The sequence below is a fragment of the Cottoperca gobio genome, chromosome 14, assembly GCF_900634415.1.
Source record: "Cottoperca gobio chromosome 14, fCotGob3.1, whole genome shotgun sequence".
NCBI classification, from domain to species: domain Eukaryota; kingdom Metazoa; phylum Chordata; class Actinopteri; order Perciformes; family Bovichtidae; genus Cottoperca; species Cottoperca gobio.
The window spans coordinates 9,578,275-9,595,805 of NC_041368.1; the positions used below are offsets into that span (position 1 = coordinate 9,578,275).

Sequence of the window (17,531 nt, forward strand, 5' to 3'; positions counted from 1 at the left end):
CAGACAGACAGTCAGACAGGTAGTTCAGTTCATCTTTATTGTAAGACTCAAAGTTCCTAAGAAAAATATACAACACAATTCATAATACATACATTAAAATAAAATCATTGCCACTAAATCTATTTATCTATGAATCTGTCAGACAGACAGACAGACAGATATATGGACTCATTTCATCTCTGTATCTAGGATCTCATTAGGGTCTTGTCAATCTGTCATTGCCACTTCTGTTTTTTCTCCCTCTTGCTCTAGAAGGGTGGGATATCCGCATTGGTTGCTATGGCACCAGACAGCTCTTCGTTTCCTCAGACAACGGCTAGCTGTGATTGTGTGTCTGCACGTGTGTGTCTGTGTGTGTGTGTGTGTGTGTGTGTGTGTGTGTATCCACATGTCTAACTGTGTGCATGAGCAATGCACACACATGTGCAAGGCCCCTTGTGTGAGGAGGTGCAGCAAAGTGATAATCATCATTGTCTGGTTTTCTGCGCCTTTCGCTGCAATCAATGATAAAAATCCACTTAAGATTCATAATCCACGACAGGTGAGCAGCCTCAATTCAACTTCATGCTATGTGTTAAATCCACTTGATGAGTTATTTGATTTATTCATGAGATGTGAATAGGGGTTACAGCTGGCATGCAACTCTTGGAGAAGTACAGTGCATTTCTATCACTCTTAGTTTTCAGTATCTCTGCATCATGCCTCTGTGCTGTTTCTTGGTATACAATTAAAGTCTGCGTGACAAAAAGCAACATCTTAAAAGGTATCCATCCCCTTTGACCTGCCCTTTCTCCTCTGGTTGCACTCCAGCAGAGGGCAGTGTCTGCTCAACACTATACTTTGCTACTGCTCTGAATGTTTATTCTAAGCATTGACAGAGCTTAATTTCTCAGAAAACATGTATTGACCTTGACATTTTTTGATAAAAGGTGCTTTAAAAACTCACTTCCTATTATTTACAATCAGGTTCGGCAGATATCAACTACTCACTGACATGAGAAAACAAAGAGTAAGGGTAAAGTTGCTTTACAGAAACCAGTTTTTCTTTCACCATAGAATGAAACATATCTAAAGATAACTAGAAGATATCTAAAAAGATATCTAAAAACTACCATTTGCATAATTCCTTTCTCAACAAGATGAAATAAATGAGGAGTGCTAAGTACGTGAAATTGACTTGACCGAGATCTTTAAATGTGGATAGTGAGAAGCTGTCAAAACTACTAAGACATTTCTGGTCTGACAGCTGGTGTGGTGGAGAGAGAGAGAGAAGTTGAGCACTTGTCTGTCTGTCTGTCTGTCTGTCTGTCTGTCTGTCTGTCTGTCTGTCTGTCTGTCTGTCTGTCTGTCTGTTCATTTGTGTATATGTGCGTGTACGAGCACAGTGTAGGCTGTGGTGTTGGGTGAAAGAGGTGTGTTTTTTTCCACCCTGTGGGGCCTCAGGCTGGGGTAGGGCGAGGCGGAGCTTTTGGGGAGGCACAGCATGGGGCGGACTGTTTCAACTGAACTCAATGCACTGTAACAGCACTCGGGGCGTGAGGTCACAGAGTCCAGCATTCCTCTAGAGCGCTGTCTGTTTACACGACTGCCGCTGTGCCGGGGGGAGGTGGCAGCTCTGCATAACTACACCATCAGATAACAGTCATTGCTTGTATTTATGTTCATCTACCAAGGAGATAAGAACCCTTTATTCATTGTTTCAAATGTTAAAAAGTTGTTTTATTAATTAATTTAAACCCTTTATTGTTACTGTACATACAGTATATCCCAAAGGTCACAACAGCTTCACTGTAGATTTAGGCTAAGAAACAGGATTTGTGCCTGCAAGTATATACAGTCAACCCTTTGTTTATCCAGTAATATAGGCAGAGTGATATACTGTATCCTTTCTCCTTTCACCTTTTTGTTTTACATGCACTCAGATACTGAGGAAACACATGACTGTATACTTTATGTACGGTCTATGGTATGTACTCGATACAACCTAAACATAACAGACAGCACCTGTAATGCAAGTTGGACTCACTTTTCAGCTGGATTCTTGTCAATATGTGCGCTAGTAGACACTGTTATTGCAATAAACCAAATGCAACTTCACTTTTAAAGCCATTCTGGTACTTTTACTTTTAAAGACACTCTAAATATATATTGCTTGTGTATGCTCAGTGAAAACTACGTTTCACTCTTAACCAAACAAAGTCTACCAGTTGCTGCACAAACATAATTCTATTGACATAACAGGGCTCAACAATAAGGATCGACCCGATGCCTTGAGCAAGTAAAATGTCGGGCTAGTAAATCTAGCTACTCACGACAAAAGAAAAACACTGTTTTTTCTGGACACACACTTTTTTACTTAACTAAAAATAAAACATGACAATTAACTTCAGTCTTTGTTGTTATTTGATATCAACTAATAAATCAAATTTGTATCGGGGCAAGTAAAAAAACACGAACGTTGAACCCTGCATTTGCTTAAGGGGCATATAGTAAATATAGTAAATGTATTGTGTCTACATTACTTTGATATTGTACTGTGTGTGTGCTGCACCATCCTGTGTGTAAATTCCAGCTCCAACAGAGCAGCCAAAGTCAAAGTCAAAATACATCCCTGAGCAGGATTGAGGGGTCAGCCCAGAGCTCAGATTATCTGGGGTGCGTCGGACTAAAAAGGACCAGTTCAACCTCCTCTCAAGTGGCCAAGCGCATCAGGTTATTAATGCAGGAACAGCTTCAAGTTGGCCGAGCTGAGATGCTGCTGGCCTCTCTGCAGAGCTAATCTGGGCTGAACTTTGACTGTAGCTCCTCTGTGCTGCTGCTCTCACATCCCAGAGCCTACAAGCCAGCTGGTCAGCTCCAGGGGAGCACAACAGAGATGGGGAGTGACACCCAAGCCCTAGAGAGACAGTGCTCTGACTGTAATGTGGACTAGGGAGGGGGGTATGGCTGTCAAAGGCTCCATTGTTTGACAGGCCAGCATGGTTTCACGTGCAGCGCATGATTCTCGCTGCGGGTCTGAACTATAGCCCAGTCTGACCTAAACTGTCCGGGAGGATGTAGCTGTGGCCTCCCTGGGCAGGTTAAAGTGAAACCATGCCCGTGTTTTCTCAGGAAAGTGTGTTTATCTAGAGGACCAACACGGAGGCCCTTTTGTTTAACTAAGTAGTGAGGCTCGCCCTAAAAGTAAGGCTCTCTGAAACACACAGGAACCAGGTGGCCCTTCTCCTGTTGCATTTACTGCTAGTTAGGTACAGTTTCCATGAGCATGTGTGTGCTCGATTGTTTATTTACATGTGTCGCTAAAAAGCAGAATGTAAATACACAAACAACTTACACGTCAAACAAATCTGTAAGATAAATAGCCAAAAATTAGTTGAGATTGTTCCTCCAGCACAATGCAAACATCAAACCATGAAATTGTATACACATTTTAAAAAGTTAAGGGCTCACCAAAGTTATTATAATTCATGTACCAAATGTAATGCCAATCCCTAAATAAATGTCAACCTCATAGACAACAATGCCACTGCTAACAAACCATTTCAATGGCTTGTTAGCTACAGTTCCCAGAATGCCGACTGCTGTCAATCAAACACATGCAACGATTTAGCATTTAGCGGAGAGGGAAAGGAGCAACATGGGTTTTGACAGCAAAAGGTAATGTGATTTCAGTTGGAAAATATGTCCTTTGGGATTTATTACAGTATGTGATTTTCTGTTAAGGAACATTTCCCTGAGGCAGAAACTGTAGAAAGCATTTAAAAATGTATTCAGGATTTTACTTTGTTTTGCATCTTTCGAAGAACTGGCCCTTAGCAACATTAAATAGATAAAGTAAAATATGATTTTAAGGCAAACTAAGGGATCCATTGTAACTGAAATCCTGTAGTAATAAAATACAATACACAATGCTAACTAACAGGAGTACAAGTTCTGATCCACCCACAGTAGTGCCACGTCTGTCCGTCCCCTGATCCCTCCTCCTCGCTCTCCCTAAGGTTTATTTTTTCCCCGTCAATTGGGTTTTCTTTAGGGGGAGTTTTTCCTTAGCCGCTGCAAAGGTCTAAAGGCCGTGTCACACATATCCGTATGACAGAAACGTATGTCGGCGCATACAAACATTTGTCAGAGTCCAAATACGTCCAACTTGTCATCGGATCTGAAAAGTGAACATATACAGATACGCATGTCTAACCTATTGATAGAGTATCACTTACTAATACAAAATGTACGAATACCCAACAAATGCATAATATATACAAAAATAAACTTTTCCAGCTCCGTTGGCCAGATGCTCATATACGTTTTAAATAGGTAAGTGATACGCTATTAATGTTTGACATATGTATAATAATTCATCAGCTACAACACCGCTGTGGAAAAGTTGGACTCTGACAAATCTTGAGCTAATTTTCAAATACGCCGGCAGACGTTTCTGTCATACGGATATGTGTGACAGGGCCTTTAGGTGTCATGTGACACCAAATTCAGCTTTTAAGGTAATCTTCTTCTACTGTAAAGGTACAACGATTGTGACTAGACATCATTTCTCTGCTTAAAATAAAAACTCAGCAAAATGTGTTCATCGCATTACAAGCCTGCATCAACACATTCACAACAAAATGTTAGAGTTGGGTGTTGGCTGACACCGTACACCCTTATGCACAAATATAAAAACAGCCCTGCCAAGGTCTTATTCATCAAAAGCCTCACTGATACGGAAAGGTTTTTGCACAAATGTAGTAACCTCAGACGCTACCACAAATACTAATTTCAGACCAACGCATGCACCTCTAAAAAACCTCTTTGCCATTGGTGTAATTAAGTTAACAATGCAAAACCTGACCTGAGTTTCATTACAGGTCTGACACACATTTGTATGCACAAGGGAACATAGGTTAATATAATAGCTGCAGGGGTAGGGGACATGCATGTCATACCCCTCTCTCACCTCGTTTCCTGTCCGTCCATATAGTATCACCTTTCCAATAAAAACGGCTAAAATAAAAGGGATCCTGTATCCTGACTAAGCAGCCAGGCTGGCTCTGCATGGTCTATGTGCAAACTTAGATACAACCAGGTATAAGGGCTGGGTGATAAATTGATATTATCGTATATTGACTTATACTGGGTCATAGTTTTACGAAGTTCTGTTGTCTAAATCAATGTTTCTAAGCACCAATTATATCATTTTACACATGATTACCAGCTGTGAAAGCAGGTGTTGTTTTCACCTTGTGTATCTATAGACAGAATATTTGTGAAGCTGTTCCGTCGCAAACGTACAAGATGCTGTCACAAAACTTTACAGATGTGTAGTTGAGATTCAAGATTGAGTTTGAATATGGGTGTGGTCCATTGGCTCCCCGGGCTGACTTTCTTTCACATTTATTAGTAAATAAAATGATACGAGCGGATGACGCCCGTTGCCTTCTTACCGCAGAGTTGTGTCCAGCCATTTGCTTCTTTCAAAATCAGCAGCTGGTTACTGTTGTGTAAGTCTACAACATATATTTGGCCGGCATAAAATTGATGTTACACAACAGATTAACATCGGCCACTGCCAACAAGGCAAATATCAGCCGCTACAGATGATGGCATCCCTAAAAAGCAAGTATATATTCTCTTTATCCCTTTTTACTTATGTTGTGTGTTTTTTTAAGGAGCAATTATGGAACTACATTTTTAAGATATTAAGAATTTAGGAGCAAATCAGTCAATATCCATCGGTGCTGTCCAAGATTAGGAGAAACTTTGAAGTGTACACTTCATGCACTCTCAGCAAGGATACCACATACTGGAAGCAGATATCATGCCTTTTCTCTGGCCCAAGGGTCTATATTTTCCACTCATGATGCTGATTCAGCCCACGATGCAGAGGCTTACTATGAGGAATGGATAGCAGGATAGAAAAGAAGATGTTGGACACTGTTGGCAGTAACCTGGAGCTTTGAAATATGAAGTTCATGCCAAAAAGATGAACTCCTAAAGACAGTACAGAGGTTATTGAACGTTTTAACTTACTCCAGGTGATTGATAAGTTACTTTCACATATAATTAATTAGCCGGTCCCACAATGAGGCCATGGTTTTTATCAACAATGATTGTCCCACTGTACGAGTACTGTATCTACATCACAAAAGGACTCGGCCATCTTGCAGAGATTCTCAAACCTCTGTAAAAGGAATGTCCATCTATAGGACAAAGATGTTCGCTCTGCAACTTTGTTATGCACTCATCATTCTCTGTGTGGTGTTTTCATGAGGAAAATGGGTCCCCCAAATGTTTTGCTCAACAATCCTGTTCAACAAATTGATAACAAACGTATCCTTTTAGGCCCAAGTAAAATCTGGTTTCATAAAGATGCTGTATCTCATTCTCTTGAGACAATCACACGAGCCACCCGTTGCACATCATAGCTACTATCAATATATGGTCAGGCTCCATCACTTTCAATGATGTCAATCCATCCTTCATGTGCACACTGCAATCCTCTCTTGAGCTACGCAGGCACTTCTCCCATGTTCTGAGCCAGAACTGTGTCTGCAGCAAGTCAGGGAAGTGTATTGTTTGAATGTAGAAACTATGGAAACTTGAAGGCTTGGACCATAATTGGGATTAGGATGAGAAGTACCAGAGAGAAAATGCAGAGGATGTATGGTGTGACTGTTGGAGTTGAAACATTATGGTGTTTACGCTGAAAGAAACAGCTTATCTGTGAGCAGAGAAACTGGAAAGTCTCCCGAGAGACCTATCTAAAAAGTGTAATGAGCCTCACTCTTACCCTCGTTTGTCTCTCAGTGTAACTGTAACCATACTCAATAATTACTTAACAAGCAAATGTCTGATTCTCTGACATTTAAATAACATTTTATTCTGCTTTCTTGTTTTTTTTACCTTATTAACTTGACTGTTTCACAGTTACCACAAAGTGCAACTACAAGTGAAAAGCACAAAGAAGAAATAAGTGATTGATGTGGTTGAAGGGATAATTGAATGCAGCCATCCCTCAGGGCTGATGGAGAGCCACAGAAAATGCAGGGTTAATGCAGTGTTTGTTTTCTATCCTCACATTATCAACCCTCATGCGCTGAATAACAGATTCCTTTATTGTATATTGTTATGCGGCCACATAAGTTATTTTATAGAGCTATACCAATAAATTGACTGGGCCAGTATAGTTGATGACGTTAGCTTATTGCAGATATATCGTATTGTCGTATGTCAGCCAACAGGTAACAAGAAATGGCAGTACAGACATGCCAAAGAGTTGTTTTATTACAGACTGACCACCAGAACTGACAAGTGTTATTTGTCCTGCTCATTACATATCTTGATCTATATCAATATCTGCTTACAAAATCCAGTATTGGTGGGGCTATAATACAGTACACAAAACCAGAACACAGCATCATCCAAAATGATCTGAAACATGTATTTCTAGTCTAGATAACATCTCAACAAAAATGACATTGGTGTTAAAGGATGTTTGAAAATGCATTTGTTTTAAGCCTGCAGCTTTTTCATAGGAACAGCACATTAAATGTCTCCACTTACTACTGACCCCACTGTACACCCAGAGCCCAATCTGAAGCTCTGTGCTCATTATTTTGAATTTGCTAACCCACAAGAACCGTAGGCATCAACTCCCATATAGCCTGCCCAACCTAAAAATAGAAAAAGGGGACAAAAAAACTAAACTAAGAGCAAAGCTAAAATGCCAATGAATCTTTGAATTGCATTCAACAACAAAGGGGACTCAAATGGGACGTCCATGTTGCTGTTTTCATGCCGGAATATGTAAAAAAGGCAGTTGTTTCCACAGGAAAACCACACAATAAAATAAATCATGTCTGAATTCCATCGCAGGGTCCCAGAGTGGGACCATTTTTGCGCTCACTCATATCAAGCGCGACAAATCAAATGTCACTAAACATGAAGCACCATTCTCTTTTCCTGTGCTTTGATTCAGATTCAAAGTGAATGCGTTTATTACCCTCCCACAGTGTTAAACACAGATGAAAAGTAACTGAATAACGCCGTACCAGATAGATGCCGCAACATTGGTCGCACCGGTGCGCATGATATTTAGCAGGACTCTGTGTGTATGTGTGTAGCGTAATAATGTACATATGTATTTGTGTGAAACTGCGCCCTGTACGCTTCCTGGAGCAACATCACAACCTTCAAACATATTGGTAATTCAAAATGAAGAGAACTATAGATTGTCGTCCCTGACCCTGAAAAGGCCCAGCCCAAACCCGAAGGTAACCGCTGCACCACCTATCTCCCCTCTCTCTGGTAAAATGCCTAATCTGACCCAATATCTTTGGCGGAGGTGGCTCCATCTGACTCCGAGCCAGAACTTACCACATACAAAAAGGCCAAAAAGAGTACTTAAAAGAGCACTCCACCAATTTAACATTGCACTGCATGATCAAACTCAATGGACCAGATATTTTCCTTTCCAAACTTGTAGTCTTTGCGTTATTATGAATCCTACTGCTTTTCTTGGCAAGAACAGCCCTGCAAAGCAATCAAGCGCTAGGATTGGCCAAGCATCCATGCTTGCAAAAAGTATTGGTAACCCGATTTGTTCAGGTCCAATGTCCTGCCATGAGTCAGTCCCCTGAGGTTCACGAAAAACCGCATATGAATCCTTACTCTTTTGCCAGAATAAGCACACCCACATTTTAACCATAGCCCATACCCTAACATCACAAGCTGATTGGTTGAGCTTTTTGGAGGCAGTGCACAACAGGGTGTTGAAGAATATTGTTGGAGTTTCTTATGCAACTTTTACTGTAATACTGTACTGAATTACTGTAAAGTTACATATACTTTATATCTACTGTATATCTTCTTTTGTGTATTATGTACTAGTAAAACCATTTAAACAATATTTTTCAGTTATTAACAACAACAAAAAGAGGGACGGCAGTAGCTCAGTCCGTAGGGACTTTGCTCGGGAATCGGAGTGTGGACTGATGGTGCTAGTTTGCCTCCTGGGCACTGCCAAGGAGCCTTTGAGCAAGACAGCGAACCCCCACACTGCTCCCCCGACACTGTATATATTATAGCTGCCCACTGCTCCTAATAGGATGGGAGAAATGCAGAGTCTAAATTACACGGTGTGTGCTGGGCTGTGTACATGTATGACAATAAAAAGAGGATAAAAAATCTTTGGACGTTTTCTATGGAATTAAAAAATGTATATGCATGCACTCTATCATTTGGATTTTGTCACATATTTGATGTCATTGTCTCAATATGATATTGTTTAATTACCCTTCCCATTAGATTTAGGTATAACTTAACTTCTTCAGATTCATGCATTTATTAAGAAATGGTTAACACCTCCTTGTTACTCTATAAGAAAGCTTGCAGTGTGAGCCTCTCGAGCAGGTTGATCACACCAGCTGGAATTCAGTAAAGTTAAGAGTATCACCCAGAGGGGGCCTCTATGTGAGCCACGCTCACCACTTCGCTCCTCTGCACACTCCAGCTCTGTCACGTGTGTTACCTGAGGAGGATCAGACAGGAAGGCAACATCTGGATATGTTCTGAGGGCTGTAATTTTAGACGCTCTTAATCCCCTCACAGTATGTTGTTTATTTTGGTCCTGTTCTCTGGTCAATAGCCAGATTTCTTAGAAGCAACCACCAGGTTACTGGGACTGACACGATGAGGCCCCACAAAGCAGACACAGATCTGGCTTGTGTGGAAGCACTCCTCAAACAGTGAGCACAGCTCTCTTTCCCGTAAAAACAACCAGTCAATAGGTACATTCGTCAAGGACATTTATGTCTGCTTCATGTGATCATTAGCTGGCCTGTTTTCTGCAAGAAGTTGTTTTGTTTGATATCCAAGAAAACTAGTTAAGCTCAGTACAATGTATCAGTGTTTTCCTTTGATCCAAACCTTCACAGAAACATAGAGGATTTTTAGCTGGAATACAAGTGTACAGAGATAGAGATCTCCACAGATCTAAGTACATGTACTCAAGTACTCTACGTACACACAATTTTGAGGTACTTGTAGTTTCCTTGAGTGTTTCCATTTTCTGCTACTTTAAACTTCTACTCTACTACAATTCAGAGCCAAATATTATATATTTATTTGATCATTTAAGTTTGTAGATTCAGGTTAATAATACAAAATGCAATATATAAAACAAATAAATGTATTAGTATATAACATTTAAATAAGAGGGAGAGGGTAAGTATCTGAAGTACCCAGAAGTATTTGAAGTAGTGAAAACCAGCTCCACCTTTACAAGCTGCAACAAGACAGGTATAAAATGCAGGAATTGCCGCTGACCTGCAGTTTTCTGGGAGTTTGTTCCAGATTAATGGTGCATAATAACTGAACGCCGCTTACATGTTTAGTTTTGACTCCTGGGACAGAAAGCAGACCTGTCCTTGACGACCTGAGATGTCTGGATGGTTCAGAATGTAGCAGAAGATCAGAAGTGTATTTTGGCCCTAAACCATTTAACCAACATAATAATTATTAAATAAATTACTTGACAGACAGAAAGCCAGTGTAAAGACCTCAGCACTGGAGTGATGTGATCAAATGTCTTGGTCTTAGCGAGAACACGAGCAGCAGCGTCTGGGATCAGCTGCAGCTGTATAATCGTTTTTTTATGGGAGACCTGTAAAGACACTGTTACAGTTGTCGAGTCTACTGAAGATAAATGCATGGACAAGTTTTTCCACATCCTGCTGAGACATAAATCCTTAAACCGATTGAAGCCGAGCAATGACTTTTAATTGTTCCTCCTTGGCTCCATAATCAATTCCTTCAGTTTCCTCTTTGTTAATAGAAGAAAGATACAACTGATCGTTGATGTTTCTTTTTCCAATGCACTGGTATTGGACCATAGTCCCCTGGTAATATGGTTATGTAAATGTGTCGTCTGCATAAATAACTTAATATTCTCGTATAACCCATATGTGTGCACTCGGATATGTAAATAGCTATAGAAACAAAGTAGTCCCTGTTCTTTAAGTATGATCCAGACCAGCGAGTCCCACCTAGTTTTCTAGTCGGTCTAGTAATATGTTGTGGTTGACCAAGTCAAATGCAGCATTGAGATCCAGTATTGCTAAGACTGATGTTATGCCACTGTGTTTAAGTGGATGTCCTTGAAAACCTTGACAAGAGCAGTCTCAGTGCTATGATGTAGTTGAAAACATGAAACCTGAAAACCTGATTAAAACACAGCTTTTTAAATGATTTTACTTTAAAAAATGGGAGGTTTGATATGGGGCTATAACTGTCCATTAGCGATTGTAGAGTGTTCTTTTTTAGGAGTGGCTTGATGACTGCAGATTTTATTGCCTGTGGGAATACACCTGAGAGAACAGACGCGTTTATAATTTGTAGAAGATCTGAGGCCATGCAATTAAAACCTTTTTGAATAAGCCTGTTGGCAGAATATGAAGGCAGCAGAAAGAGGATTACAGATGTTGTCTAATGTCCTCCAGGTTTTTATAGTTGATCGGATGCAATTGTGTCATGTTATTTGGATTGATTTTAATTAGACACAACACATATCCTGTACTTGATATGGAGTTACTGACTGCTTGTCTGATTTTCTGAATTGTGTTAGTGAAGGAGGTAAATTATTTGATGGGTTAGAAGTTCAGAGGTTACCGACACAGGATGGTTTGTTAGCCTGTCTACAGTCGCATACTCATTGTGCATTATTATTGTTCTGGCAATGATTTCAGAAAAGAAGGAGCACCTTGCATTTCTCAGTTCTAAATGGGAAGTCTCTCTTTATAGATGTCATTATCAACCTAGAGATTTGTTTTTCTCCACCTGCCCTCTCTTTTTTCTACTCTTACCAGTGTTATCTACAAGCTCATTGAACCCAGCGCTCCATTATAATAAAAACTAAAACAAAGATTTTAAATTAAAATGTGGAACAATGTATGCTGAGGTATGATACCTAGTACACTTTCCCTGTATTCAATTTATGACATGCTGCAACCAGGCAAAGGGAAGAGGGTGAAACAGCCTACAGTAAAAAAGAGGCAAGTTGACAAAGGCAAAGAGAAGCCTAATAGGAACAGACAGAGAAGGAAGAAAAATGCAGAAAAGGGGCATAGAGAGGGAGAGAGAGGGAGAGAGAGGGAGAGAGAGGGAGAGAGAAAGGAAAAAACGATGAGAAGGGGTCAAAAGGGCAGAGTGAGGAGAGAAAAGGGGAAGTAGCACGGTCATATCTTACAGCCGACAGCAAGCGTGTGGTCTAACAGGCACGCCATGAGTTGGTTTATTAGAGTCGTTTCATTTTTACGAGGGGCTGTCCTACATTGAAAAAAATGAGCAGGTTGAGACCAGTCATCTCTCCCCACTGTCTTGACACAAGGATATGACTCTATAAAGTCCTGTACTGATTCTTCTTCCTCCTCAAATAACCAATCCATATGTAACCACAGATCCACGTTTACATATAGCACTGTATGCACAAGATACTTATTCATCCTGATAAATGTGACGCATACAGTATATCACAAGCATTCCTGACACCTGCATGTGTCAGGTCTCACGCACATCTGAATGCAAAATCACTACATAATGAACAAGCACTCAGTACGAATGTGACTCTAATGTGTTAATTAGTTTACAGTATTCTGCACATTACATCAAATTAAAGCTATAAAGTTCTGAAGAGATTTAAAACTTTACATTTCTGTAAACTTATACTGCCACCGTGGCGGGTAGCGTACAGTCAAAATTATTGCTGAATAAAGTTTTAAATGATGTTGGTTTCATCCCAAAGGCTGATGCTGCTATTGGGTCTGAACTTTATCACATGGGTGCCTCATCAAGACACAAAAACCTTCTGTCAAAGAACAGAAATATTTTCATTAAGAGATATTTTCTTTATGCAATCAGCCCAGCAGATGTTTTCACTGTCTCTCATGCTTTGACCTTTGGCTTGTTTAGGGATTACTCTAAAGCGTTTAGTGAAATGGTGTGTGATCACTGCGATGATACCGTCCTTTCAGCCCTAAGCCTCACACCCATTACATCAAGGAACCCATTTTTCTGTCACATCTTAGGCTTCACTTTTTCCTGTTAATTAGTTTCCAAATTGCAATTATCCATCCTATACCAATGATCGCAACAAAACACGTAGAAATATTTCTGTAATGAACACTTTCTTCATTTTCTAAGATATATTCATGTCTCCATAACTACGTGTTAACTTTATAATTAAATGGTTACACAAGTTATCCTGGGCGTGCTTTTCATATTTTCATCATCAATGTGCAATATCTCCCCTAACAGAGTATACGATTACAGAACAGAACAGCAGTAAGCTGACAAACATCAAGTTTGGTACCAGTAACGACCCTCAGGCACTGGCCATGGCAGTGTGACCTTCAAGCCCGGCTGTTGTTATTTTCCATAGAGGTCAGCAGCTAAGAATGTGAAGCATGCAGCGCCTGAAACATGCCTTTCTCTCCCAATAACCCCCACCGCTTTTTATGTAAATACTTTTTGAAGTTACTCCCATACAGTACCCTCCATAAAATACATTTGCGTATTAACGCATACTCTAAAGTACATCATTCTACTGCATACACCCATACATTGTTTTATGATGTGCCTGTCCCACACTTTTAGCTTTCCTAGGTTTGTAGACCACAGCATTGTGAGCGAGATCACTAAATATGGTGCCGTAATGACGTTGGGAAGCCTTTCCAAGAGCAGTAATCATTGGAGAGACCTGTGAAAAAATAGGAGAGCTATTTTAACCTGTTTCCCTGCAGGATATCCTTTGACAGCATGTCATTTTTCAAACTGCCCAACAACAGACACTAACTGGATTTGATGTTCAGCCATTGTGAGTGTGTCTAACCTTAAACTGGACATACATTTGAATATTTTGAAATGCTTCTCACAGCAAATATTGATATATGCGATTAATTAATCACAAAGCTTGTAATTAATTATTCATTTTTTTTAATCGCTTGACAGCCCTATATATATATATATATATATATATATATATATATATATATATATATAGTAATATATAGTAATATATATAGTAATATATAGTAATATATAGTAATATATATAGTAATATATATATAGTAATATATATATAGTAATATATATATATATATATATATATATATAGTAATATATATATATATAGTAATATACATATATACATAGTTGGTTACATAGTTAGCTTTTTACAGAATATACACAATTAGCTGTACTAAAGAGTGATCAAGTTAATGATTGACCACGATTAACTTGCAGACTTAACAGACTTTCAATAGACAGAAAGAAATGAGTGACTATATGGTGCAGAAAATCAATCATTGTTCGCTACAGACCCAGAATTTGTTTCACAGGGGTTTGTGGAGACAACAACGAAGTTACACTCTGCAAGACCCAAATGAATTCGAATGTTTCTCCATGTCTGCTGGGTGTATGAATAGGCAACTGTTTGCTAATACATTCTTCATGGCAAATACTTTATAAGGGTTGTGTCTCTGCTTACTTTTGGGTTTTTCTGCCTACTAGTGGCTAAAAATAGATTAATGCAGCTTTATGGTTATTTATCAATTGTAGCCTTTATTAACATCTTCTTTAACTCCCAAATGTGTAACAGAAGGCTATTATGATTAAAGATTACCAATGCTGAGTTAAAGGACATATAATAGTGTTGTACTATAGAGTAGAGCTCTTCACAGATCTGGACTCAGGACCCGGGTTGGACAGGGTCCAAAATATTTTTAAACAAATCAGGTTCAGGTTTCGTTCTATTGTCGTGGATTTTGGGTCTGTGTCAATATTTATGATTGTGGATCCAAGTGGACTTGAACTCTGATAATGTGGAGTCTGTTACTCGTGATAGTTTTGTACTTGTGTTAGTTGCAGGACCAAAACTTGTTTTTTCCAGGCAAGGCGGAAAATGTGAACTGTGAAGTCAAGGGAACTAAAATGACCGCCTCGCAGTTGTATGCCGTCGCTAACCTGTCAAGTTGCAGTTTACAATCACATCTGCCCAATTCCACATTTATAATTAGCGTATGAATTATTAGACGCGTTTTGTGAGGTCACAGTGACCTTGACCTTTGACCACAAAAATCGAATCAGTTCATCCTTGAATCCAAATGGACGTTTTCCAAAAATTTGAAGAAATTCCCTCAAGACGTTTCTGAGAGTCGCGTTCACGAGAATGGAACGAACGGACGGACGACCTGAACACATAATTGATTGATTGAATTTATTTGATGATTAAAACAACACATATAACATTACATGCGTTAAAGTCACCAAGGATAAAAACACAATAAAGCCCAAAGGCTTATTTCCATTGTGGTCCTCTAGTATAAAACTTAACAACCACAAGATGCAGCAAAACAACAACAAGACAAATAAATAAATACAGATAAATACAATCAACATATAAATAGCCATAGTGGCGACAGTCATAGTCAGAGGCATTATGTTTTCATATAAACACATGTTGCTACTCTTTTTGACGAGGCTGCTCAATGAATTGTGACACATCATTATTGAAAATGTATTTATGCACATTAAGCTTAGGTTTTTAAAAGGTCTGGACTCTACTGGGTCTCAATGGTGACCTGAAACTTTTCTCATCTGAAATAACATTATAGTTTAGCTTTAATGTACAACAGATACATGAAAAACCCTCCATCTTTGTTCATTACCTGCAGAGTGATTCATTCTGCTCTCGTCTGTCAACATCCATGTAAACTGCCAACAATGTTTAACACTACTGCGCTTAAAAAAAGCAGCCACACTATTTCAACAGTTAACAGGCTGCGTCTCTCTATTGTACTCATCATGCACAGCTCATGTCCTCGGTCTGAACACAAACAATGAAAAGCAGCATAAAGCAACAATTTCACAGAACAGCGAATGACTACTCCAACAGATTTGCCAGAAATATCAAAATGGTGTATTTTTTGTTACAAATATCAAGTGTATATTTTCCCAAATCCAACTCCCCCACTATGTTGAACTCTCCTGAGTCAAAGATAACCTTCCACCAACGCTCCAGACTGCAGTAGTTGTTTATAACGTTATTATAATTGGAGTAAGGGTATAGATTGGTTTACAAGTAGGCTGCTGTTACTCAAACCTTTCTGCTCTGGAGACATAACACTGTCCTGACACTTCCTGTGTGTGGAAGTGTGTTTATTTCTGGACATGTGAGATGTCTGAACAAATGAACAAAAGATAACAAGACATACCCTGAGAGAACCGGAGCAGCTGAGTCTAATACAAAGATGAACCACAGACTGGCCAACGCATCATAAAATCCAACAAACACAACACACGCCTCTACACACGCGTGTGCACACACACATTCACAAAGAGATAAATAGCAGCTCAACTGTATGAGTGCTACTTTACTGTACCATTTACTTACAGGTATTACAGCAGTTGTACAAGGTAAAAACTTTCATATTGATCGTGGTTGAAACCCCACAAACTAGAGTAACTTCAGCTGTATGTGAGTAACTTACCCTTTTGCACACAAGTCTGCCTGTTGACAGTCCTTCATTCCAGCTCGGCAAGTTTCTCCCTCAGAATTCTTTCGACTCAAGATGGAGGCAGAAACTCTCCAAACACAATTCCTTTGCTCTGAGTTTTTTGTTATTTTGAGTCCACCGGGTCCAGTTCTGCTTCTCTCCTGCTGATTGCTGCACGAGCTGCGAGCATGACAGCATTGATAAACAACCAGTTGGAATGAGAGAGACCAGTGAGTGCTCAAACATACAGGTGCATGCTGACCCCCAGCGAATACAAACAGAGAGAGGCATACAGTAGACAGCTCAGAGGAGCTCAGTATGAAACTCCTTTGCCGGTGGTTCCACTTATGTGCGACTCCAAACTTACTCCACCTCCCTCCTCCTCCTCCTCCCTGCACCTCCCCTCCCTCTCTCCCCGACAGCTCCAAGACAGAACAGAAAAGGACTCAGAAGTTGCTTTTTCTTCCGCTTTTTCTTGTGAACAGTTTTGGGTGCAATACAGAATCCTTCTTCTTTTTACTTGCATAATTCACAGAACAAACTATGTACAAGAAAGGGGGGGGGGGGTCACGCGAGGTGAGGTTTTATTTAGGTTTAGTTCCCTCCACTTTCCTCTGTGTGTGTGTGTGTGTGTGTGTGTGTGTGTGTGTGTGTGTGTGTGTGTGTGTGTGTGTGTGTGTGAGTGTGTGTGTGTGTGTCCGGAGCAAAACACCTTGAATTTCAGGGGGGGGCGTGGGTTTCCAATGGGGGGGTGCGGGGCTCCGATGGGGGGGCGCAGCGCCCGTCCAAGACAATGGTAGGGGAAACACTGGCAACATTGTTAGAAGTTCTTGGATCCTTTACTTAAGTAGAAATACCAAAGTCTAAAAATATTCCATTACAATACAAGTAAAAGTCCAGAATATAAAATGCTGCTTAAGTAAAGTAAAGGTATTGTCAGCAAAATGTACTTAAAGCCTCAAAAGTAAAAGTACTCATTGTAGAATG

The 17,531-nt window shown here is 39.8% G+C and overlaps 1 long non-coding RNA gene across 1 annotated transcript in view; it reads right to left on the reverse strand.

Moving 5' to 3' along the window:
* The window catches only part of LOC115018483 (uncharacterized), a 69,607-nt gene extending 52,760 nt beyond the window's left edge, over positions 1-16,847 (reverse strand). The window contains exon 1 of the long non-coding RNA XR_003833391.1: positions 16,539-16,847. This is a non-coding gene — a long non-coding RNA (uncharacterized LOC115018483). The remainder of the gene's footprint in view (positions 1-16,538) is intronic.
* Between the last annotated feature and the right edge of the window lie 684 nt (positions 16,848-17,531).